General features: G+C 38.2%; 1 protein-coding gene across 8 annotated transcripts in view; it reads left to right on the top strand.

Annotated features, from left to right (window-relative positions):
* Positions 1-23,261, top strand: part of LOC101543559 (melanoma-associated antigen 10-like) — a 176,612-nt gene that overhangs the window by 75,347 nt on the left and 78,004 nt on the right. For 2 of the 8 annotated variants that reach the window (XR_008627352.1, XR_008627356.1), the window contains one exon: positions 1,156-5,460. The exons of 4 other annotated variants lie outside the window; for them this stretch is intronic. The gene's annotated coding sequence lies outside the window, so the exon portion shown is untranslated. Of the gene's footprint in view, positions 1-1,155; positions 5,461-23,261 lie in introns of those variants that run through there. 2 more of the 8 variants (XR_008627355.1, XR_008627353.1) reach the window with 2 other exon arrangements.

Genomic DNA, 23,261 nt, shown 5'->3' with positions numbered 1-23,261 from the left:
TTTTTGGCATATCAAATACGCCAGGGGTAGCTTGCCAGGCTCTGCCGTTCGGACGGGATACTCTCGGTAGCTTTCGAGGCTCCCTGAGAGGGATCGAGGAATCGAATCCAGGTCGGCTGCGTGCAGGCCAAACGCCCTACCTGCTGGGCTATCTCTCTGGTCAATGGGTAAAAATAAGAGCTCTATGCATGAATCAATGAGCAATAGTGCCCTATCTATGAATATACATAGATTACTCATAATATAATTCTGGCCACTCATGTTTAATGATAATTATCTCTGTTTGGTGGGAATACATTTACTTTAATACATTTACTTAAGTTCTCTTGTGGCTGGATATAAATTTCCTATAGGAAAATACAATTCTGTATTAATAAAATGCAAGCCCCAAATTACCTAGAGTTATATCTGAAATAGGTTAAAATGCATATATTGACAATAATTGCCTCTGTATGCTAAGATTTAATATTGCTGGTCCTTTTATCAAGATATCAGATTTTTTTTTCAGTTTCTTAGGGTGAACTCTCATTTCTGTCAGAAGAACAATATATTCTTTTTATAAAAGTAATAAAAATACAGTAATATATAACATGTGAATGAAAATATCTCCTGGTTGCATTGCCCAAAGAGAACTTTGATTGTTTACTTGGTATCTCTTGTTTGCTTTTCCTGTTTATGTGTATATATTCTTGTGTGCTTTACAAAACATTGTCCTATACATAAAATTTTAGTTTTCTTCCCCTTCTTCACCTCCCAATAGAAAGCCTTTCTTGTAACAGAAATTCAATAATAGGATATATTATGTAATTTATTCAGGGTCTTTTCATAACTTTAGATCTTTGCTGTCACATAATGCTATTAAAGCATTTCAAATTTCCCTTTTGCATGTTTAGAAGTATTCCTATAGGCAACTATCTCAGAAGTATAATGGCCAAAGACTTTGATGCCTCTTGGACATTTGTCATTTAAAATAAGTGTCGCATTATGGAAAATATATTATCTCATTTCTGTAAATCAGTTTTCCTTTATCACACATAAAGTTAAGCACCTTTTACTATAATCATTGGCCCTTTATACTTCTGTTGGAGATTTCCATCCGTGTCCATTGCTATTTTCCTGTTGACTCATTTGTCTTGTTCCCTTCCTGATTTGTAGGAGACCTCTGGATATTAGAGCTGGTGTTCTTCTGTCTCCTGTATAGTGCAAGTATCAGCCATTTTTCTTTATATAAGTATGTTTATGGGGCTAGAAATAGCACAGTGGCTTAGAGTTCCTGCTTTGTAAGTGATTGTTCATGAGTTTGAATCCACCATGATCCACAAGTGCTAAGTGCAATCCTGGCAGGCCTGATGTCAGAGCCCGGCAGTTATGCTGTTTGCGGCCCCTGCTACCCTAAGGGATTTCTGACGAAATCACATCACAGCCACATGTGTGTGAAAACCACAGAACGGGATGTGACCCCCTCCCTCAAATACCATAATAAAAAGAAGTGTGAATACCATGACCAGGAAGTGCAATCCTGGCAAGTCCGTGTGGGAGTCCCGCTTAACTCCAGTGAGTGCTGCAACCAGAATTTGTATGTTTTCAACTGAGTGTGAGTCCTGATGAGTATGTGTGCAAGCACCACCAGTAACACAGTGAAGACTTCACGTGGCCTCATTGGTGGCCAAGTGTGTGAGAACCGAAACTTGGTGTGCATCCACTGGTTGTTCTCACAATTAAAACATGTGAGTGTCACAGCCAGGGCGTGTGTGGAATCCCTTGTATGTTATCAGTGATATTAACAACGGCAAATGAGGAAAGGGGGGAGAGAAGGGACCAAGAAATGTTTACTTATGATAAATCTGTTCCAGATATTCTGTTTATAGCAAACACTTAAATCTTTCTGTGTTTCTTAACTCTTCCCATACTTAGAGTAGACTTCTATATACCAAGATTATAACCATACTCACCTCTCTTTTCTTCTAATATTATATATATTTTTATTGTTTAGGGCTCTTTATTCATATAGTGTGTATGCGTGTGTGCGTGTGTCCATGTGTGTGTGTGTTTGTGCCTGTGTGTAGTGGAAAACACGGAATTAAGTTTATTTCTTTTAGAAGTGCTAACTTGCTTTTCTAACTTACTGTATTGTACTACACACAGCTTTGAATTCCCTTTTTTATTTTTATTTATTTATTTATTTTTAAAAAGAAATTATTTATTTTTAATTAGTGAATCAACGTGAGGGTACAGTTACAGATTTATACATTTTTGTGTTCATGTTTCCCCCATACAAAGTTCGATAACCCATCCCTTCACCAGTGCCCATTCACCACCAGTAAACCCAACATCCCTCCCACCCTCCCCAGTCCCGTCTCCCCCCACCCCACACTGCCTCTATGGCCCTTTTGATCTCTCTCTCTGATTAGGTGTGGTGGTTTGCAATAAAGGTGTTGAGTGGCCATTGTGTTCAGTCTCTAGTCTATATTCGGCATGCATCACCCTTCCCCCACATGACCTCCAACCACATTTTACTTGGTGTTCCCTTCTCTGAGTTGCCCAGTGAAATTCCCTTTTTTATCATGAACAATATGGTTGAGCTTCTTAGGGTTTTTTTTGTTTTGTTTTAGGGTCACAGCCTCTGGTGCTCAGGGCATATTTCTGACTTTGCACTTAAGGGACGGTCCTGGTGGGGCTTGGGGGACCGTAAGACGTGCCAGAGATTGAGCCCTGGCTTGATGTGTGCAAGTCAAGAGCCTTGCTCTAGTTCGGAGTGAGCTTTTAATATTTCTTTTTAGTTTGATTTTTATTGATGATCCGGTGCCTCACTAGTTTACTGAAACATAGCTTTGTTTTGTCTTTTGAAATCTAATTAGGACCTTCTCCTTTCTCTAATGTCTTTTCAGAATCTACTTGGTTATCCATTGATATTTTTGATTTCTAGAAGAGTTTTATTATGAGTTAACCGACTTCTTTTCAAAAGTACCAGGAAGATTCTCGGGATCTTTGAGAAATGTGTCAAGAATTGACATATTTATGACATGGAATTTTGTAATTATCTAGTGTATTAAGCCATAGTATTACATTCTGTTTGTAACTCTGCTGTTTGTCCAGTTTTTTTTATCTTGAATTCTTAGGTACACAATCATGGCTCCTGTAAATAATGAAAAGTTTTGTATTTTTTCTTGTTAAGGTTAGTATCCTTTTTTTTGCCTTTTAGCACATTGGTAAAGATTTTTTGGCTTCTAGGGTATGCATATTTGTATTTTAAAAAAGGTCAGAGATTAAGAAAAGGTCAGGGATAATCTACTTTTTAATTTTAATAGAAATGCCTCATTATTTCACTATAATTGATGATTACCATTGTTTAATAATCTCTTTCAAGTTATGGAGATAACTTTCTCGTTCTGATTCCTGATTGATGCATAATTTTGTCAGAAATAGAGAATGTTTTAAATGCTTTTTTGGAAAAACATCTACTCAGGGGAACATCAACCGAGGTAAAATATGGCTAATGTCTTTAAACCATTAATGTAGTTATACTAATAGATTTAATAATAATGAGGTGATATTTCATTTTTTGAATAAGATGGTCTGATAGTGGTGATTTAACTATGTAGATGTTTATAATTTTCTCAGAAATAGACAGAGAATATTTTAAATGCTTTTTTGGGAAAACATCTACTCAGGGGAACATCTATCAAGGTAAAAATATAGCTAATGTTTTTAATCCATTAATGTAGTTATACAAATAAATTTAATAGTAATGCGGTGGTATTTCGTGTTTGGAATAAGACTGATGTGATAGTGATGATTTAGCTACGTAGATGTTTCAATTAGTATATAACAAGTGGCTAGAGAAATTGCTTCCTTAGCTTTTACACATCAAATGGACAAATGACTCCTCTTAGAGACAATTGGCTTCCTACACTCTACTTGTCTGCCCTCAAGGTGTTAGGACCTAATTTAAAATACTCTTAACACTCATCCTTGGGTCACAGATATGCCAAGGTACATTTGCTGGGAAATGCTCATTTATTGTCTTCCTTTGTGTGAAGTCCTTTTCCTCATTTGATAATCACAATTGTGTTACCCTCACAATGAACTTGACATCCCTCCTCTTATTTATAGAAAAAGTAAGTTAGACATAAACTGTTCCTTGAACAGTTAGTAACTGTCACTCATAAAACCATTTTTGTCTTGGTGATTGGTGAAAGGAAGGGTAGAAACATAAGTCCCATTTAAATGAACTTGATAATTAGTATATTTAAGTTTGCCACTTCTATTTGGGCGAGCTTAGTCAATTTTTCTGTAAAATTTCATTTACTCTGTATTTTCAAATGTGTTGATTGGAAGTTGGACATAATATTTTCCCACGTGTCTTAATTTGTTTATATGTGTTTATACTCCCTTTTGCCTTAATAGGACTTTCCATAGGTTTGTATGGTTTACTTTCTGCCCACTATTAGAGCATGTTATTTTAAGATTACTTTCTGCATTTATTAATTCCCTTTCTAGAAATACTTGGATTTTATTTAACTTATTTCTGTATTATTTTGGTAAATGCTCAATTTCTTTTTCAATCTTTCTTGTTTTATATTTAATATATTTAAATTGTAAAATTTTCTCTGCATGTGGGGCTGGAGCGATATAGTACAGTGGGTAGGGTGTTTGCTTTGCACGTGGCTGACTCGGGTTCGATTCCCAGCATCCCATATGGTCCCCCGACATTGCCAGGAGTAATTCCTGAGTGTAGAGCCAGGAGTAACTCTTGAGCATTGCCGGGTGTGATACAAAATTAAAAAAAATTCTCTGCATGCATGTATGACCACCATAACTATACTCCATAGTTCTATGTAAGTTTGTTAAAAATCACTTCATCTATAGTTAGTTTTCTTTTTTTTTATAGGGGACACATGAAGTGATGCTGGGGGCCGTGCAGTACAGGAGATTGAACTCAGTGTCTTGGATTTGCTAGGCATGTTCTCTATTACTTAAGCCATATCCTGAACACTATTTTTCTTTCCAATCAAAGATTTCAAAGTGGTCAGGAGTTCATTGTTCTGATTTTGTTCCTTTTCCTCCTTCTCTTACAATGTCTCATGAATGGAAAATATATCTGTATAAGTTAAGCATTTTGGAATACTTTCTTTGTGTCCTGATGTAATACGTTTTTATAAATACTCCACAAAACTTTCGAAGCAAATGCATTTTATTTTTGGTTGGGTGCTTTATAATATAATATTTCTATGAAATAAAACGTGTTAACCGCTATTTAGATTTCCCATTTCATTTGCTTTATCTAAATAATTTGTTGATAAATGTATGTAAAATCTTTCACTTTACTATTTTATCATAATCCAGGACTTCTAATTTGTTTAAGATTTACATATTTGAAATTTTTAGTGCGTTCAATTTCGTGATTGTCTTATTGGTTTATATTAATTAACAATATAAAGATAACTTCTTTGAACCATTCATTGGTTTTTGCCTTGAAATTTGTTTCCATCCCTTCCTGATTTTTCGTAGCATTTGTCTGGTGTGTCTTTACCTATTGTAATATTTCTTTAGGGGGAGGGCTATGCCTGACAGTCCTCAGGGACTGTTCCTGTCTCTGTGCTCAGGGGTCACTCCTGGAGGTCCTCAGAGCATGAAACGTAGTGCTGGGAGTCGAAATGGGGTCAGCCACATGCAAAGTAGGTTCCTTAACCCCTGTACTGTCTATCTGGTCTCAACCCATTTCAGCATTTTTAACTTTCCTGTGTTTTAAATGTATCTTTGCAAAACAGCACATGATGGATGCTTGGGTGAAAGAGGGTATTTGGGGCCACACCCAGCTGTGTACAGGGCTTATTTCTGACTGTGCTCAGGGATTATCCTGGTGGTTCTGGGGTATGATATGCAGGGTCAGGTTTCAAACTGGAGTTGACTATACAAGGTAAATATCTCAACCACTGTTCTGTGTCTCTGCCCTATGATGAAACATTTTTACTCCATCTCAGAATTTCTCCCTTTTGATTCATAATTGAGATTTTACTACATAAATCTCAATATAAAACATGTGCAAAGTTTTGCTGTCTTCAGAGGGCACTCCCACAATTAAATTCTAAATGAACTCAATTTATCTACATAAATTATATTGCTCTGCACAAAGTGAAGTTACTACTATTTGAGAATATGGGAATTAAAATAGCTTTTCATAAAACCTACTTTAAGGCTAATAGATAACTAAACTTGTACATCTTAAGTATTGTCACCATAGCATATATTAAAATATAGATGTTTATTCTGCTTTATTATTATACATATTTTTTCTTTCTGGGTCACACCCAGCATTGCTCAGGGATTACTGCTGGCTCTGCACTCAGTACTTACTCCTGGTGGTGCTTGGGGGACCATATGGGATGCCGGGGATTGAACTCAGGTCGGCTGCATGCAAGGCAAATGCCCTACCTGCTGTAATATCACTCCGGCCCTATACTGCTTTATTTTTTACAAGAAGAAAAAATAACCATTACCAACAATAACAATGTCAAAAAATTGCCATTACCAGGTGTGTCAGTATGGAAACAAAATAAAATGGACTGCATAATTCATATGTCATATTCAGAAGTAAATAATTTAATGTAAATGATATAAGTACAATTAATATAACTTTCCAGAAAAACTTTTATAAAAGACATGTCTCGCTTCAGTAATATCTATTAAATTTTTAATTAAGGCACAGTGATTTACGAAGTTGCTTTTAGTAGAGTTTCAGGAATATATTGTTCCAATACCAATCTCACGATCAGTGTTAACTTCCGTTCACCAAGGTCCCCAGATTCCCATCTCCCCTCTAATCTGCTTTCTTGACAAGCACATTTGTAGTTTTGTTATTGTAGTTTAGGTTTGCTGCTTACAGCGTTGTTGATTTTGTAGTTTAGATATTTACCTATGCCACACTCTACACAACTGATATATCTATTAATTTTATATTACTTTATTATTTTATCTCTTTCTGCTTGGTTTTTCAACAAATATGTCCTCCTATCTCCCATTGTGATCGTGTTTAAAATACATCTCTATTTTAATTGCTGTTTCACTGGTGTGTAGATGTATACACATATATAACTTTTTAATACTTTCAAATTGATACCACATCTTTTTTTCTTTTTGGATAACACCCGGAGAGGCACAGGGCATATTCCTGGCTTTCCACTCAGGAATTACTCCTGGCGGTGCTTGAGGGACCATAAGGGATGCTGGGAATTGAACCAGGGTTGGCTGCGTGCAAGGCAAACACCCTACCCGCTATACTATCACTCCAGCCCCTCAAATTGATACAACTTTTAAAGTTAGAATATAGTATCTTTTTACTAAAAAATGAAGCCAGAGATATACTTCTTTTTTTTCTTTTTGGGTCACACCCAGCGATTCTCAGAGATTACTCCTGGCTATGCACTCAGGATTTACTCCTGGCGGTGCCTGGGGAACCATATGGGGTGGTGGGGATCAAACCCAGGTCAGCCGCGTGCAAGGCAAAAGCCCTACCTGCTGTGCTATCGCTCCGGCCCTCCAGAGATATACTTCTAAATATGATCAGTACGTGCCATTCTCTTCCAGTGTCACTTTCTTTTAAAAAATTTTTTTTATTAGAGAATCACCATGAGGTACAGTTACAGACTTACAAACTTTCATGCTTGCGTTTCAGTCATACAATGGTCGAGTGCCCATCCCTTCACCAGTGTCCACCAATGGTCCCTTCAACCCTCCCAGCATCCCCACCCTGTCCTCGCCCCACCCCACCCCACCTCTGTGGCAGGGCATTCCCTTTTGCTCTCTCTCTCATTTTGGATGTTGTGATTTACAGTAGAAGTATTAAGTGGCCATCATGTTCGGTCTATAGTCTACTTTCAGCCCGCATCTCCCATCCCAAATGGGCCCTCCTAACACCCTTTACTTGGTGGTCCCTTTCTTGATCTGTCCCTCATCATCTAGATTTGAGAGCCTCCTTCCAATCTTTCAATTCCTCACTACTCCACTGCATTTATTGATACCAAATCCATTTATTGATACCAAAGCATCTCCTTAAAATATTTTTTCTACATTTTATTCAATTCCTCATTAAACACTAACTTTTGTACTTAACACCTAAGTTCTCTATGCCCTTACCTATATAACTATTTCTATTCTCCCATAGACTGCCTACTCTAGTAAGTTTGGTTTCTTAATTTCTTAATAAAACAGCATTTGCTCCTTCCTTTACCCTCATTATCCTTGTGTTTTATTCTTTCTCTACATTTCTTCAGAGTTCTATCCAATATCAAAGATTCTAGGTATCTACTGTAGCAGAAAATTATTCTTTTGCTGTTATTATGTTTCATTGAGCAGACATGCATCTTCAGTGAGCAGAAACATTTAAGTTTTAAAGCTTTTAATGGGTACTTAGAATACCTGGGAACATATAAATGTCTACATAAGGTGGGTTCCTGGAATATCTAAACTCACTGCTGTATTGTACCTTTTTATATGTAGGTCTTATCATTATTCAAAAAGAACTTAATATATGTTCTTCCATTTTATATCATCCATTTTGAATCAAATTCATCATCAAAAGGTCCTGTGTTCATAACCAATTTGAAAAATGAGTATTTTCTCCTGTAATATTTGCTGCCAATTTCCTTGTAGCTAAAGAAGCAAAAAAACATTTGATTTAAAACCCAGATTTAGATGGTGTTGATACAGAATTTGTAGCAGGATTGCAAATCATATATGCATTTTATACGAATTGCTTTGGCTCACATTTTGGTCCCTTTGATCAGCATCACAGATTTAGACCTTCCTAGACTTCTCTGGTTCTAGGGGACGATTGTGGGAGATTGTCCCCCGAACATAAACTATCGCCAAAGTTAGGAATGTCTTTTGGGCAAAAAAGCATAGGTCTTAGAATATATACAGGCAGCATACATGCGCTCAGGAAAGAATAAAATAGATTGCAGGGAAAGCAAAAATATTCTCAGGAAAGAATAGAAAAATCAGTTTAGGGTCTTCTTGATGTAGAGGAAACAGACAAAAACAGAATAGGAAGCTGTTGCATCTTTGTTCTATACTTTAGGGAATCTACTGATTGGCTGTGAAATACCCAGTCTCTGCTCTCCATGAATGTTGATGTGCTTACTAACTGTTCTTTATGTCTCTATCAACTTAAATAATGGCTCATGGTTTGGGAATCAAGATGTGGGAGTAATATCTTATTGAATATATAGCAATAAGCCTGTGCACACACTTGCTCACTTATGGCTGCCCAGGAGACCTTGAAGGTTGGACAGTCTGCATGGATTTGTCTCATTCTTTGTGAGTAACTGCTGTTGGACAGATGTTGAAGATTCCAGTTCGATTGGCTTAAGACAGTCCAAATTACTAATTTTTTTGCTTTTTTGGGTCACACCAAGCGATGCTCAGGAGTTACTCCTGGCTCTGCACTCAGGAATTACTCCTGGAAGCGCTTCGAGAACCATATGGGGGATGCCGGAGATTAGAACTCTGGTTGGCCGCATGCAAGGCAAACGCCCCACACACTGTACTATTGCTCTGGCCCCCAAATTACTTTTTTAAGTTAAATTTTTTTTTTTGGTTTTTGATAGCGCAGCGGGTAGGGCATTCGCCTTGCATGTGGCTGACCTGGGTTTGATTCTTCCACCCCTCTCAGATAGCCCGGCAATGTGCCGAGAGTATCTCGCCCGCAAGCTACCTGTGGTATATTCAATATGCCAAAAACAGTAACAACAAGTCTCACAATGGAGATGTTACTGGTGCCCCTTTGAGCAAATTGATAAGCAACGGGATGACAGTGACAGTGACAGTGACAGATATCCCTCCATAATCTGGCTTGCAGAATTTCATTTGATAGGTCTTGTGTACATCTTATGGGTTTTCCTTTCTACATAAGTTTTTTTTTAATTGATATTGCTGCATTCACTGTCCTCTCTCTACCTTTGGACTTTCGTCATTTTGAATATAGTGTGTATTGAAGTTTTTCTAGTTAAGTCTATTTTTGCTGGGACCCTTTGGCCTCTTGGATATCAGAGCTTATAATTCTCTAATCTGGAAAATTCTTATTGATGGTTTCTTATTTATTTATTTATTATTATTGAACCACAGTGAGATACACAGTTACAAAGTTGTTCATGATTGGGTTTCAGTCATATATGATTTCAACACCCATCCTTTCACCAGTGAACATTTCCCACCACCGATGTCCTCAATTTCTCTATCCCCTTGCACCTGACTCTATGACAAGCATTTCTCTCCCCTCCTCTCCCCTCCCCTCCTCTCCCCTTCCTTCCACTTCCCTCCACTGTCCTCTCCTCTCCTCTCCTCTCCTCTCCTCTCCTCTCCTCTCCTCTCCTCTCCTCTCCTCTCCTCTCCTCTCCTCTCCTCTCCTCTCCTCTCCTCTCCTCTCCTCTCCTCTCCTCTCCTCTCCTCTCCTCTCCTCTCCTCTCCTCTCCTCTCCTCTCCTCTCCTCTCCTCTCCTCTCCTCTCCTCTCCTCTCCTCTCCTCTCCTCTCCTCTCCTCTCCTCTCCTCTCACTTTCCCTTCCCTTCCCTTCTCTTCTCCCTCCCTCCCGACCCCCTCCCTTCCTCTCTCCCCCTCCCTCCCTCCTTCCCTCCCTCCCTCTCTCCCCCTCCCTTCCTCCCTCCCTCCCTCTCTCCCTCCCCCCTCTCTATCTCTATCTCTCTCTCCCTCACTTCACTCCCTCTCTCTCTTTTTCCTTTTGGGCATTGTGGTTTGCAATACAGATACCGAAAACTTGTCATGTATATCCCTTTACCTAGTTTCAACAGTCAGTTCTTGACCAGAGCAATCATTTCTAATTATTATTGTCATACTGGTCCCTTCTCTATTCTAATGGCCCTTCACCCTCCCTACCTCCCACCCCAATTGTGGCAAGCTTCCAAATATGGAACAGTCCTCCTTGCTCCTGTTTTCCTGGCCGCGGATATGTCTCATGCTATTTTTATATCCCACAAATGAGAGCAGTTATTTTATTTATCTCTCTCCCTTTCTGACTCATTTCACTCAGCATGATTCTCTCCATATCCATCCATTTATAAGCAACTATTTTTTTAACATTCAAAATGTCACGCACCAGTTGAGCATGCTTTTACACTGTCCCTGTTGTTACAACTCACATCTTTGTAAGTGTCCTTCTTTTCATATCCCGGACCTATTATAAAATATACTACTTTCTAGGCACCCTAGGAGGTTTTAGTGAAAATTTGAAATACTAAACTCATGACATTGTGTGATGTTGAAGACGGTAACATATGGGCTACTACCTACTTTCATGAAAGACAAAATTCTTTTTGAGGAAAAAAAGGCCAAAAAATCATGTTATTGATTTTAAGACACCATTGCTTTTCTCCTGGCTTAATGAGGGCTTCAAATTCAATTTTTCACTTCTGATTTTATGCTTAATTTTTTTAACATTTTCTACTGACTTTATTATGCCATGCTGTGTTTTGAAACTATCGTAGGTGTTCAACTGAGAGCATTGCTTTCCTCACTCTCAATTTTCCAGCGTCCAATATTCATCTATCATATTATATATTTTTTAAATTGCTATAAATTAAATTATGCCATTTATATATAATGGAAAATTATTCAGGTATGAGAAAGATTTTTCAGCTTTCTGAAGCTTAGATGGAATTGGAGGGTGTCATGCTAGTGAAGTGAGTCAGCAAGTAAAAGATAAATACCAGATAATATTTTTCATAGGCAGAGAATAAAAAAAACAAAGAAAAGAATTAAATAATCACCACTGATACATGATCAATAGAATTGGGAACTAATAGGAAAGGAGTGGGTAGGGGAAAGGACCATAAAATAATGGCAGAGCAATCTTGAACACTGATTGGGAGATTGTTGTAAAACTCTGCAAGTATAAAAGAATAATAATTTTAACACTATTGTAAACTATGATACCTCAAAACTGTATAATAGAATGAACAAAAAAGAGCATAAAGTATAATGTACCGAAACCAACAATCTCCATCACTATTCATCATAATCTAATTAAATTGCAAAAAATATTTTCATCCCTCTTCAGGGATCTTCAAAGTTGTAAGGCATAAATAGGTCAACTAGAATATCAGGCAGTTGCTTCACAGTTATCATCATTGTTTTATTTTTATGGGAACAAGTGTTTGTTTTTATTGCAGGTAGTTTGAGTGCTGGCTCTATTTACTTAAGGACTGTTAGATAAATATATATTAATTATTTTTGTGTTGTACTTGTATCTTTACAAATAGAAATGAAGAATGCTAAAAATGTAGCCAATTTCAAGAGAAGTAAATTTATTTTGTCATTGGGCCTCACCCAGCTGTGCTCAGAGCTTCTGGCTCTGCACTCATGGATCACTCCTGATGGACATGGGGAACCAGGGAATCGAAGCTAGGTAGGCCAGGCTCAAGGCAAGTATCCTATGCTCTCTCTGTACTATCTCTCCAGCCTGCGAATGTTTCATGAGAAAGTCTAAGCAAACTTATTCTGCACATCTGTATAAATTATACTTTTGTTTGTCTATCATAAGTGTCAAGATATAAAACACAAAAAATCACATTCGCAAACCTCAACTGCAGTTTTATATGTAAGTTATGTCTCTTTATCTTACTTTCCCCCACAACCCCAGATAGTGACATTGCTTACATGTCTTTGTCTTATAAAGATAAGATAATAAGAAATGCTTAAAATTATAGTGCAAGGGTCAAAGAGATAGTAACATAAACAATTACTAATCAACTACATGCTGATGAGAAGAGCTCTAGAATACAGAGTACAGTAAAACATATAATAAAGATTACAATTAAGAGAAATAAAACAAAACAAAGCAATAAATATTTCCTTATCTATAAAAATAAGTGCATATGTTAGGTCAATTTAAAGTTAAAGAATGACTGAAAGTATAAATTACATTTAATCTAATGTTAGGCTGTTAACAAGATATTCATTTGAGAATTAGCTGTATACATAGTGTATGGAATGAAATAATTCAAAATCCTGAGAGTGAAGGGAATGAGACATATGTCTGCAAATGGAAACCATAACAAAGCACAGGTGATTATATTTATTTATTGACCTTAAAACTGTCTCTGGATACATAGAAGGTCATTATGTAATAATAAAAGGATAAATTCAGTAAGTGGATGTAACAATTATATATGGACCCAGATAACCAAAATATATAAAATATTGGCCATTATAAAGGCAGAAACTGATGATAATAATAATAGCTTCATATAGCTTCATATAGTCAATATCTGATTTAAAACAATAGCTAGGAAACCCAGACATAAAACTAATAAACAGATAACTTGAGGAACATTACAGACAAAATTAACATAACTCATGTATACAGAACTTTCTAACAACAGCAAAATGCACATTATTCTCAAGTATGCACAAAAATGATCTAGAACAATGTTAGGCCAGAAAAGCATGCCTTATAAGAAAACTGAAATTATTATAACTATACACTGATATAGCTCTAAATATCATTATCAATAAACATAAGGAAACTCACAGTTTGCTTAAATTAAACAGCACATTCATTAACAAACATTGAATCAAAAAGTGAATTACAATATAATTTTAAATAGTATCTCAAGACAAATGAAAATGAAAATGCATCATACACACCTACTAAGGGGAAGTTTATAGTAATCAGTGCCTACATTTAGAAATAAAAATGTCATAAACAATCTATGTTCATAGCTTGAGAACCAGAAAAATAAAAACAAAATCCAACATTAGTATTAAGGGAATAGTAAGTATTGGAGCCCAAATCAATGCAGAACAACAAAAGCAAAAAAGTAAGCAAATAAATGGATCAATGACTAGAAACATACTGCCTAAACTACCAAAGCTGCAGGCTTGTCATTGCTGGCTTGGTGCTGTCTCCCTCCTTTTTTATCTATCCCCTGTGCTTAGTGGTTTCACATTCTCCATCTTCTAATTAATCTGGGCAAATGGAGAGTGGAGGTGCTTTGCTTTGCCTCTTTTGGCTGTCTTTTGAGGGCAGAACACTTCACCTGACCACCAGTGAATCTTTCACCCATAAATGCTATTTCAATCTTAAAAATACAACAACAAAATATACAGGTAGAACTAATAAATGGGACCAAAGACATAGTACAAGGGTTTGGGCACTTGACTTTCACAAGGCCATCTAAGGTTTGTTTCCTGGTATAGCATATGATCCTGTCAGCACTGCCCTGAGGGGTCCCTAAGCAAGTGACAGAAGTTAGCCCAGACCACAGCCTGGTGTGGCCCCAAAACAATAAATTGAAACTAATAAATGATTTCAATTATTTGTAGATTACAGAATTAAAATAAACACTGTCATTTTGTGCATAGTACAGCTCTAAAAATGTATTTATTAAGAAAGCAATCCCATTCACAATAGCAGCAAAGAAATAAGATAGGAACAAATAGTTTTCAGTGCCAGAGATTTAACCATGGGTCTCACACATGTAAGCAAAGAGGTCTACTGCCTAGCTATATTGCTGACCTCTACTTAGGCATAACCTTAATATAAGAAGAGAAAGACTTGTACACTGAAATTATATAACATTGAAGTGAGTTAATAAGAAAATAGATAAATGGAAAGGCATACCCATTAGTGGATTAAAGTAATTCATAATGTTCAAATGGTTATGCTGCCTGGTGTGGCACAGAGACTCAACATAATTTTTATTAAATTCTTCTGGCACTATTTATAGAAATTTAAAAATTAAAATTAAAATGAGAACACTACAATTCCTAAATTCTAAAATCAATCTTTAGCAGAAACAACAACAAAGAAACAACAATGAATAGGGCATTTTACTTTGAAATTAAGTTGTGTTACTCCCGGCTTTGTTCCTTCTGGTTTTGTTTCGTATACACAACAGACTATTTCTTGGCCATAAGAAAAGATGGCCATAAGAAAAGATATAGCAGCAAATCATGCAATTTGCTGCTATATGGATTAACTTTATGCTGAGAGAAGTTAATAAGAGGGAAAGAGAGCAACACAGAATGGTCTCTCTCATATTTGGAACATAAAGATATGTAATGGTGGAATAATGATTGCCCACACACAGTGGGAACAATGAACATGAGACCTGGTCTTCAGTAGGAAACATGCCACTTGGGCTTAGGAGGATAGGACAGAAAGGGAGCAACAACTCTGGTGGAAGAAAGCGTTCAGCCTGGAGAACGGGGTGGTGCTGAAAGGTGGTAGTGTTATGCATAGAACACTATTAGTAACAATACTGTAAACCACAGTGCAAAAATGTATTTAACAAGTGCCTCTCAAAAAGGCAGACTTGTGGGTGGGAGGCAAATGTGGAGGGTCATTGGTGGAGAGAAATGGGAACTGGTAAGGAGATCAGTGTTAAAATACTATATGCATGAAACCCAATCATAAATGACTTTCTAATTTCACAGTGACTAAATAAAATAAAAATTTGAAAAGTAATATGCCAAAACTACAATAATCAAAACAGTATAATACTGTACATGAATTACAGTGGAGAGTTCAGAAGTAAAACCATAAATTTATAGTCAACTGATTGTTAATGAAGGTGAAAACAACAGAAAATATGGAAATTACAGTTCTTTAATAAATAGTATTGTAGAAAATGCATATTTGCATTCAGAAGAGTCAGTTTGAGCCCAAAAAATAATTTAAAATGGTTTAAAGAGTTAAATGTATGATTTGAACCATAAAAACCAGTAAAAAAAGGGGCTGGAGCCATAGCACAGCGGGTAGGGCATTTGCCTTGCACGCGGCTGACACAGGTTCGATTCCCAGCATCCGTTATGGTCCCCTGAGCACCGCCAGCGCTTGTTCCTGAGTGCAGAGCTAGAAGTGACCCCTCTGCATCGCCGGGTGTAACCCCCAAAAAATCAGTAAAAAATAAGAAAAATCTTCTTAGCTTATTTCTGGGAAACAATATTTTGCACATGATGCCAGCAAAAGTTTAATAGACAAATAAAATTAGATTAAACAGAAAAACTTCATAGCAAACAATGGAATGAAAAGTCAATCTATGGAATAGGAGAAAATATTTTTAAATTCTATATCTAATAAAGGGTCAATTTACAAAATATTTAAGGAACTTATAAAAGTCAGTAGCAAAAACAAAACAAATAATAAGATGGGTAATAGAATGTATCATTATCAGGGAAATGCAAATGAAAACGAGTATAGGTTTCTATGCCATGCCTACCAATAATGTTGCAGTAACTCTTTGCCACAGTTAATTAGACCCACTTGCCTAAAACATTTACAGTATTGTAGACCAATATTATGCAATAGAATTAATGAATACACAATGAATTATCACTCTATTCTCTTTATAAGAATAACTAATGGCTATTATCCAAAAACTAAAAGGCAACAAGTATTGGTGGGCATATGAATTGGTACAGCCACTAGAGAAAACAACTCAAAGTTCCTAAAAATCGGGTCAGAGTCATAGTACAATGGTTAGGATGCTTGCCTTGCATGTGGCTAACCTAGAATTGATCCATGCCACTCCATAGGGTCCCCAGAGCCCTCCAGCAGTGATCCCTAAGCTCAGAGCCCTGTAATTGTGGCCCCAAAACAAACCAAAAAAATTTACAAACAGAACCATTATATGATCTAGAAATTCCTTTTCTGGTTTTGTGTCCAAAGGAAATAGAACCAGGGTTTCAAAGGGCTACCTACGCTACCACAATTATTTCCATTTCATTCATAATAGTGTAGGTATGGAAGCAGTTGGCTGGAGCGATAGCTCAGCGGGTAGGGCATTCGCCTTGCACGCAGCCAACCAGTGTTCGATTCCTCGGCCCCTCTCAGAGAGCCTGGTAAGCTACCAAGAGTATCTTGCCCGCACGGCAGAGCCTGGAAAGCTACCTGTGGCATATTCGATATGCCAAAAACAGTAACAAGTCTCACAATGGAGATGTTACTGGTGCCCGCTCAAACAAATTAATGAGCAACAGGATGACAGTGATACAGTGATGGAAGCAATTCAAGAGCCCATCGATGAATGACTGGAAAAGGAAGGTGTGACACATAATTATGGATGTATTCAAGTGTAAGCACAATGAAATGTTATTTATTCTTAAAAAAGAAAAAATGCCGGGTCTGGAGCAATAGCACAGCGGGTAGGGCGTTTGCCTTGCATGCGGCCGACCCGGGTTCGATTCCCAGCATCCCATATGGTCCCCTGAGCACCGCCAGGGGTAATTCCTGAGTGCAAAGCCAGGAATAACCCCTGTGCATAGCCGGGTGTGACCCAAAAAAAAGCAAAAAAAGAAAAAAAAAGAAAAAATTCCATTTGCAAGGACATGGATGAATGTAGAAGATATACAAAGAGATATAAGCTAGAAATAAAAAGACAAATCACTGTATCACGGTATCACTGTCATCTCTTTGCTCATCACTTTGCTCGGGCAGGCACCAGTAACGTCTTTCATTGTGAGACTTATTGTTACTGTTTTTGGCATATCCAATATGCCATGGGTAGCTTGCCAGGCTCTACGGTGAAGATGGGATACTCTCTGTAGCTTGCCTGGCTCTCCGAGAGGGATGGAGGAATCGAACTGGGTTAGCCGCGTGCAAGGCAAACGCCTTACCAGTCCTATCACTCCAGTCCTTAAAAAAAAATACAAATAATCCATGAAATTTAAAATAGTTTAACACAGGGTGCGGTTCATTCTGGGGCTCCGCACATTCTAATTCAGGATGTATAATTTATCGCTTTCCTTTTGGGAGCTTTCTTCTCTCCCATAGTTCTTTAATAAAAGTACTTGGCCTTAAGTGTTTAGGCACCTGATTGTGTTTGATCCACAGTACAGTACATGGTCCCCAGAGCTTTGTTCAGAGTGATTCCTGGCCAAATAGATAGGCATAACCCCTGAGAACAGTGGGTATGGCTCCAAAATTTAAAAAAACAATTGAAGAATTTAAAACCCTAAATTCATAAAAATTAGTTAAACTCAGAGTTAAAGAGTGAAATGGTGGTTACTAGAAGTTCGGGGGTTGGAGAAATAGGGAAATTTTGATCAAAGGATGTAAAGTATCACTTATGCAGGATGAATACATTTTGAAGATAAAGGAAAACATGATTGGTTAATTGTACATTATTGTATACTTGGAATTCTCTAGTAAAGTATATCTTAAGTGTTCTCAACACACAGACACATAGAAAATGGAAAAAGAGGTGGTAATAATCCAAGGTGATATAGTTGTTAATTAACCTTATTGTGATTATTTCAATATCTATCAAATAATAAAAACATACACCTTAAATATATAACAATTTAAAATGAAATGAGTAACTGTTTGATCACTGATTCATTGCTTATAATTATCATTAATCAGGGTGTCAAAAATGTTTAAGCAATAATGCCATGTATCTGCTTTGTATTACTTTTCACCTACCAGGTCTTCATTCTGTGCTTGTTCACATAGTACAGGGTATTTTTCTTAGCAAGAATAGAAATATGGAAAGCCTCTACTGACAGTTTGGATTTAGCACAATGTCAATTCCACCACATCATATTGTCCACAGTAAGTCATGAGGCCAAGACTAATTCAAACATGGGAAATAATTCCGCTGTGCAATGTCAGGGGCTTCAAAGTCACATTCCAGGACCTGGGAGAGAGCTCAGAGGGTTGGACATGCTGAAGTCTGGGGTTCCATCCCCAGCACTTGAAGGTGCCTGAGCACCTTTGGGAGTTTCACCCACATACCCCAAGAAGTCGTATTGCAAAGGAAAATAGTATAGTAAGGGGTGGCGAAAAATTTTGGCCATTGTTTCAATTAGCATAACAAAATGTATCACCTTCAAGTATTTTCCTTCTAGACAATAGTCCAGTTTGGGTTCCTGTACCTTCTGTTACTCCTTTACTTTTCTTTTTTTTATTCTTCATCTTTCATGTACATTTTTTCTTTTCTTTTTTATTGAATCACTGTGAGCTACACTTACAAAGCTTTCGTGTTTGAGTTTCAGTTATACAATGATCAAACATTCATCCCTCCACGTTATACAATGATCAAACATTCATCCCTCCACAAGTGTACATTTTCCACCACCAATGTTCCCAGTTTCCCTCCCCTTCCCCCTGACTTTATGGCAGACAATTTCTCTCTTACTCTCTTTCTACTTATGGGTATTATGGTTTGCAATACAGACAATGAGAGCCGTCATATTTGGTCCTTTATCTACTTTCAGCACACATCTCTCATCATGAGTGATCCCTCAAGCCATCATTCACTTAGTGATCCCTTCTCTATCCCAGCTGCCTTCTCCCCCAGCTCATGAGGCAGGCTTCCAACCATTACTCCTTTAATTTTCTAATCTCCTTTCACTCCGCCTTTTCAAAGCAGTACTAGGAAAACATTGACTCTCCTATATCTAATCTCCACACAATTTTTTAAAAGCTAAAATATTTTAAACGCTTTCTCTATTTCCCTCCATACCTCTCAAGTACATTTTAAGAGAAAACTTGATGGTGATCTTCCAGATGTTTATGCTTATTACCAACTATGGTCTTATTTTTAGGTAGTCTTTCATTTTAGTGATATATTTATTTATTTTCATTTGTCAGTTACATTTGTAATGCTCAAAAATATTTCTTGTATAATTTAACAAAGTAAATTGTGCTTGACCTTTATTTTTTATTGCTTAATTCTATGTTCCATTCTTTTAGAATTTCATTCACCATGTTCTGTTCCATTGGAACCTCTGAGGATTTAAAATTTTTCTTTGGTTTTATGCATTAATTCGTTGGAGTTTGTTCCTCTGTTCAGCTTGTAGCATGATTTCATGCTGTTCATTGCCTTTAATTTAAAGGAATTTTTTTTTCAGTTGGCTTCTTCTAAGTTGCTCAAGGTAATTGTCAATGACAACAACATGAATACTGCCTCCATTGTTAACTCTGGACAACATAACAGTGAGTGATCTATTTGAGAAACAATTTCAGAGAAAAGCAGTGCGTGTCATTGGGAGTTTTGTGATTTGTAGTAGATTTGTAGTGACTTGAAAAATTGGCTTCTGCTTAAACAGTGCTTGATTTTTGGCATCTTAATGAATGTGCCAGAGATTCATGCTTAGTAGTCACAGAAGCGTCTTGCTCAAGCTCTGCTATAGCTTCTTTGACCCATATGTTTGGCGATGTTTTCCCTTCTGGCCTCCAAATTAGGCTCATGTTTTTTAGATAGACTATATTTTCAATCAAAATTTCCTAAATATTGCTTGAAATATTAGGAAAATTTATCCACCACTTTAATGTGATAGTGATGTGTACATAAAAATATTAAAGGCAGTATGGTTTATAATTTCAAATAATGGAAAACCTATTTGATGCTCTTTGGCATAGTATATTGCATACATACATGTATATTCTGGCTTATGTGCAGTAGAAGGAATATAATTAAGGTGTTTGAATTTTCAAAGAACATGTACTTTATTTTTTTGTTTGTCAGGGCACACTTGCAGTATTTTAGGACACATCCCTCACTCAGTGCTCAGGGGTCAATCCTGTCAGTGCTTAAAGGATAGAGTTTATGGGAATTAGAGTTTGGGCCTCCTCTGGAGCTTTCATGTGCTCCAGAGCTATCTTAACACTCTCTGGCCCTGTGCTTACTTTATAATCTTCCTTTCTTAATTTCCTCTCCTTCCTTCCTTCCCTTCCTTCCCTTCCTTCCTTCCTTCCTTCCTTCCTTCCTTCCTTCCTTCCTTCCCTTCCTTCCTTCCTCCTTCCTTCCTTCCTTCCTCCTTTCACCTTTCTTACTTCCTTCTTTCTTCCCCACAAATTCTTCATTTTACCTTCCTTCCCTACACAACCCTTCCTTCAAACAACAAACTTACAACCCCTCCCTCCATTCATTCTTCCTTCTCCTTATTTTTCTCCATCTCTTCTTTCTCCCCTTCCTTCCTTCCTTCCTTCCTTCCTTCCTCCTTCCTTCCTTCCTTCCTTCCTTCCTTCCTTCCTTCCTTCCTTCTTCCTTCCTTCTTCCTTCCCTCCTTCCTCAACCTTCCTTCCTTCCTTCCTTCCGTCCTTCCTTCCTTCCTTCCTTCCTTCCTTCCTTTCCTTCCTTCCTTCCTTCCAACCTCCTTCCTTCCTTCCTCTTCCTTCCTTCCTTCCTTCCTTCCTTCCCTTCCTTCCTTCCTTCCTTCCTTCCTTCCTTCCTTCTTCCTTCCTCCTTCCTCCCTTCCTTCCATCCTTCCTTCCTTCCTTCCTTCCTTCCTTCCTTCCCTTCCTTCCTTCCATCCTTCCTTCCTTCCTTCTTCCTGCCTTCCTTCCTTCCTTCCTTCCTTCCTTCCTTCCTTCCTTCCTTCATTCCTTCGGTTCCTTCCTTCTTCCTTTCTTCTCTTTCGTCCCTCACCTCCCTTCCTTTACCTTCTCTCTCCCTTTCTCTCTCCCTTCTTCCTTTCTTCTTTCTTTCCTTCCTTTCCATCCCTATCCTCCCTTCTTTGTTTTCTCCCTCTCTCCTTTCCTTCCCTCCTCCCCTCCTCCCTCCCTCCCTTCCTTCCTTCCTTCCTTCCTTCCTTCCTTCCTTCCTTCCTTCCTTCCTTCCTTCCTTCCTTCCTTCCTTCCTTCCTTCTCTTTCAGTCCTCACCTCCCTTCCTTTACCTTTCTCTCCCTTTCTCTCTCCTTTCTTCCTTTTTTCTTCTTTCCTTCCTTTCCATCCCTCTCCTCCCTTCCTTTGTTTTCTCCCTCCCTTCTTCTTTCCTTCCCTCCTTCTTTCCTTCCTTCTTTCCTTCCTTGCTTCCTTCCTTTCTCCTTTCACCTTTCCTTCCTTTCTTTCTTTCCTCATTTCTTCATTTTTACCTTCCTTCCCTTACTCCTTCCCTTCTTCCTTCAATCTTTCTTACCCCTCCCTACCTTCATTCTCCCTTCTCCTTATTTTCTCCATCCCTTCTTTCTTCCCCTTCCTTCCTTCCTTCCTTCCTTCCTTCCTTCCTTCCTTCCTTCCTTCCTTCCTTCCTTCCTTCCTTCCTTCCTTCCTTCCTTCCTTTCTTCCTTCCTCCCTCCCTCCCTTCCTTCCTTCCTTCCTTCCTTCCTTCCTTCCTTCCTTCCTTCCTTCCTTCCTTCCTTCCTTCCTCCTTCCTTCCTTCCTTCTTTCCTTCCTTCCATCCTTCCTTCCTTCCTTCCTTCCTTCCTTCCTTCCTTCCTTCCTTCCTTCCTTCCTTCCTTCCTTCTTTCCTTCCTTCCTTCCTTCCTCCCTTCTTCCTTCCCTTTCATCCTTCACCTCCCTTCCTTTACCTTCTTTCTCCCTTTCTCCCTTCTTCCTTTTTCTTTCTTTCCTTCCATTCCATCCCTCTCCTCCCTTTCTTTGTTTTCTCCCTCTCTCCTTCTTTCCTTCCCTCCTTTCCTTCCTTCCTTCCTTCCTTCCTTCCTTCCTTCCTTCCTTCCTTCCTTCCTTCCTTCCTTCCTTCCTTCCTTCCTTCCTTCCTTCCTTCCTTCTCTTTTCCTTCCTTCTTCCTTTCTTCTCTTTCATCCCTCACCTCCCTTCCTTTACCTTCTCTCTCACTTTCTCTCTCTCTTCTTCCTTTCTTCTTTCTTTCCTTCCTTTCCATCCCTCTCCTCCCTTCCTTTGTTTTCTCCCTCCCTTCTTCTTTCCTTCCCCTTCCTTCCTTCCTTCCTTCCTTCCTTCCTTCCTTCCTTCCTTCCTTCCTTCCTTCCTTCCTTCTTCCTTCCCTTTCATCCTTCACCTCCCTTCCTTTACCTTCTTTCTCCCTTTCTCCCTTCTTCCTTTTTCTTTCTTTCCTTCCATTCCATCCCTCTCCTCCCTTTCTTTGTTTTCTCCCTCTCTCCTTCTTTCCTTCCCTCCTTTCCTTCCTTCCTTCCTTCCTTCCTTACTTCCTTCCTTCCTTCCTTCCTCTTTTCCTTCCTTCTTCCTTTCTTCTCTTTCATCCCTCACCTCCCTTCCTTTACCTTCTCTCTCACTTTCTCTCTCTCTTCTTCCTTTCTTCTTTCTTTCCTTCCTTTCCATCCCTCTCCTCCCTTCGTTTTCTCCTTCCTTCCCTCCCTCCCTCCCTCCCTCCCTCCTTCCTTCCTTCCTTCCTTCCTTCCTTCCTTCCTTCCTTCCTTCCTTCCTTCCTTCCTTCCTTCCTTCCTTCCTTCCTTCCTTCGTCCCTTCCTTCCTTCCTTCCTTCCTTCCTTCCTTCCTTCCTTCCTTCCTTCCTTCCTTCCTTCCTTCCTTCCTTCCTTCTTCCTTCCCTTTCATCCTTCACCTCCCTTCCTTTACCTTC

The sequence above is a fragment of the Sorex araneus genome, chromosome X (genome assembly GCF_027595985.1).
Source record: "Sorex araneus isolate mSorAra2 chromosome X, mSorAra2.pri, whole genome shotgun sequence".
In the NCBI taxonomy this organism is placed as follows: Eukaryota; Metazoa; Chordata; class Mammalia; order Eulipotyphla; family Soricidae; genus Sorex; species Sorex araneus.
Note: the sequence above shows the minus strand (reverse complement) of the source record. Positions and strands in the feature narration are given on the sequence as shown.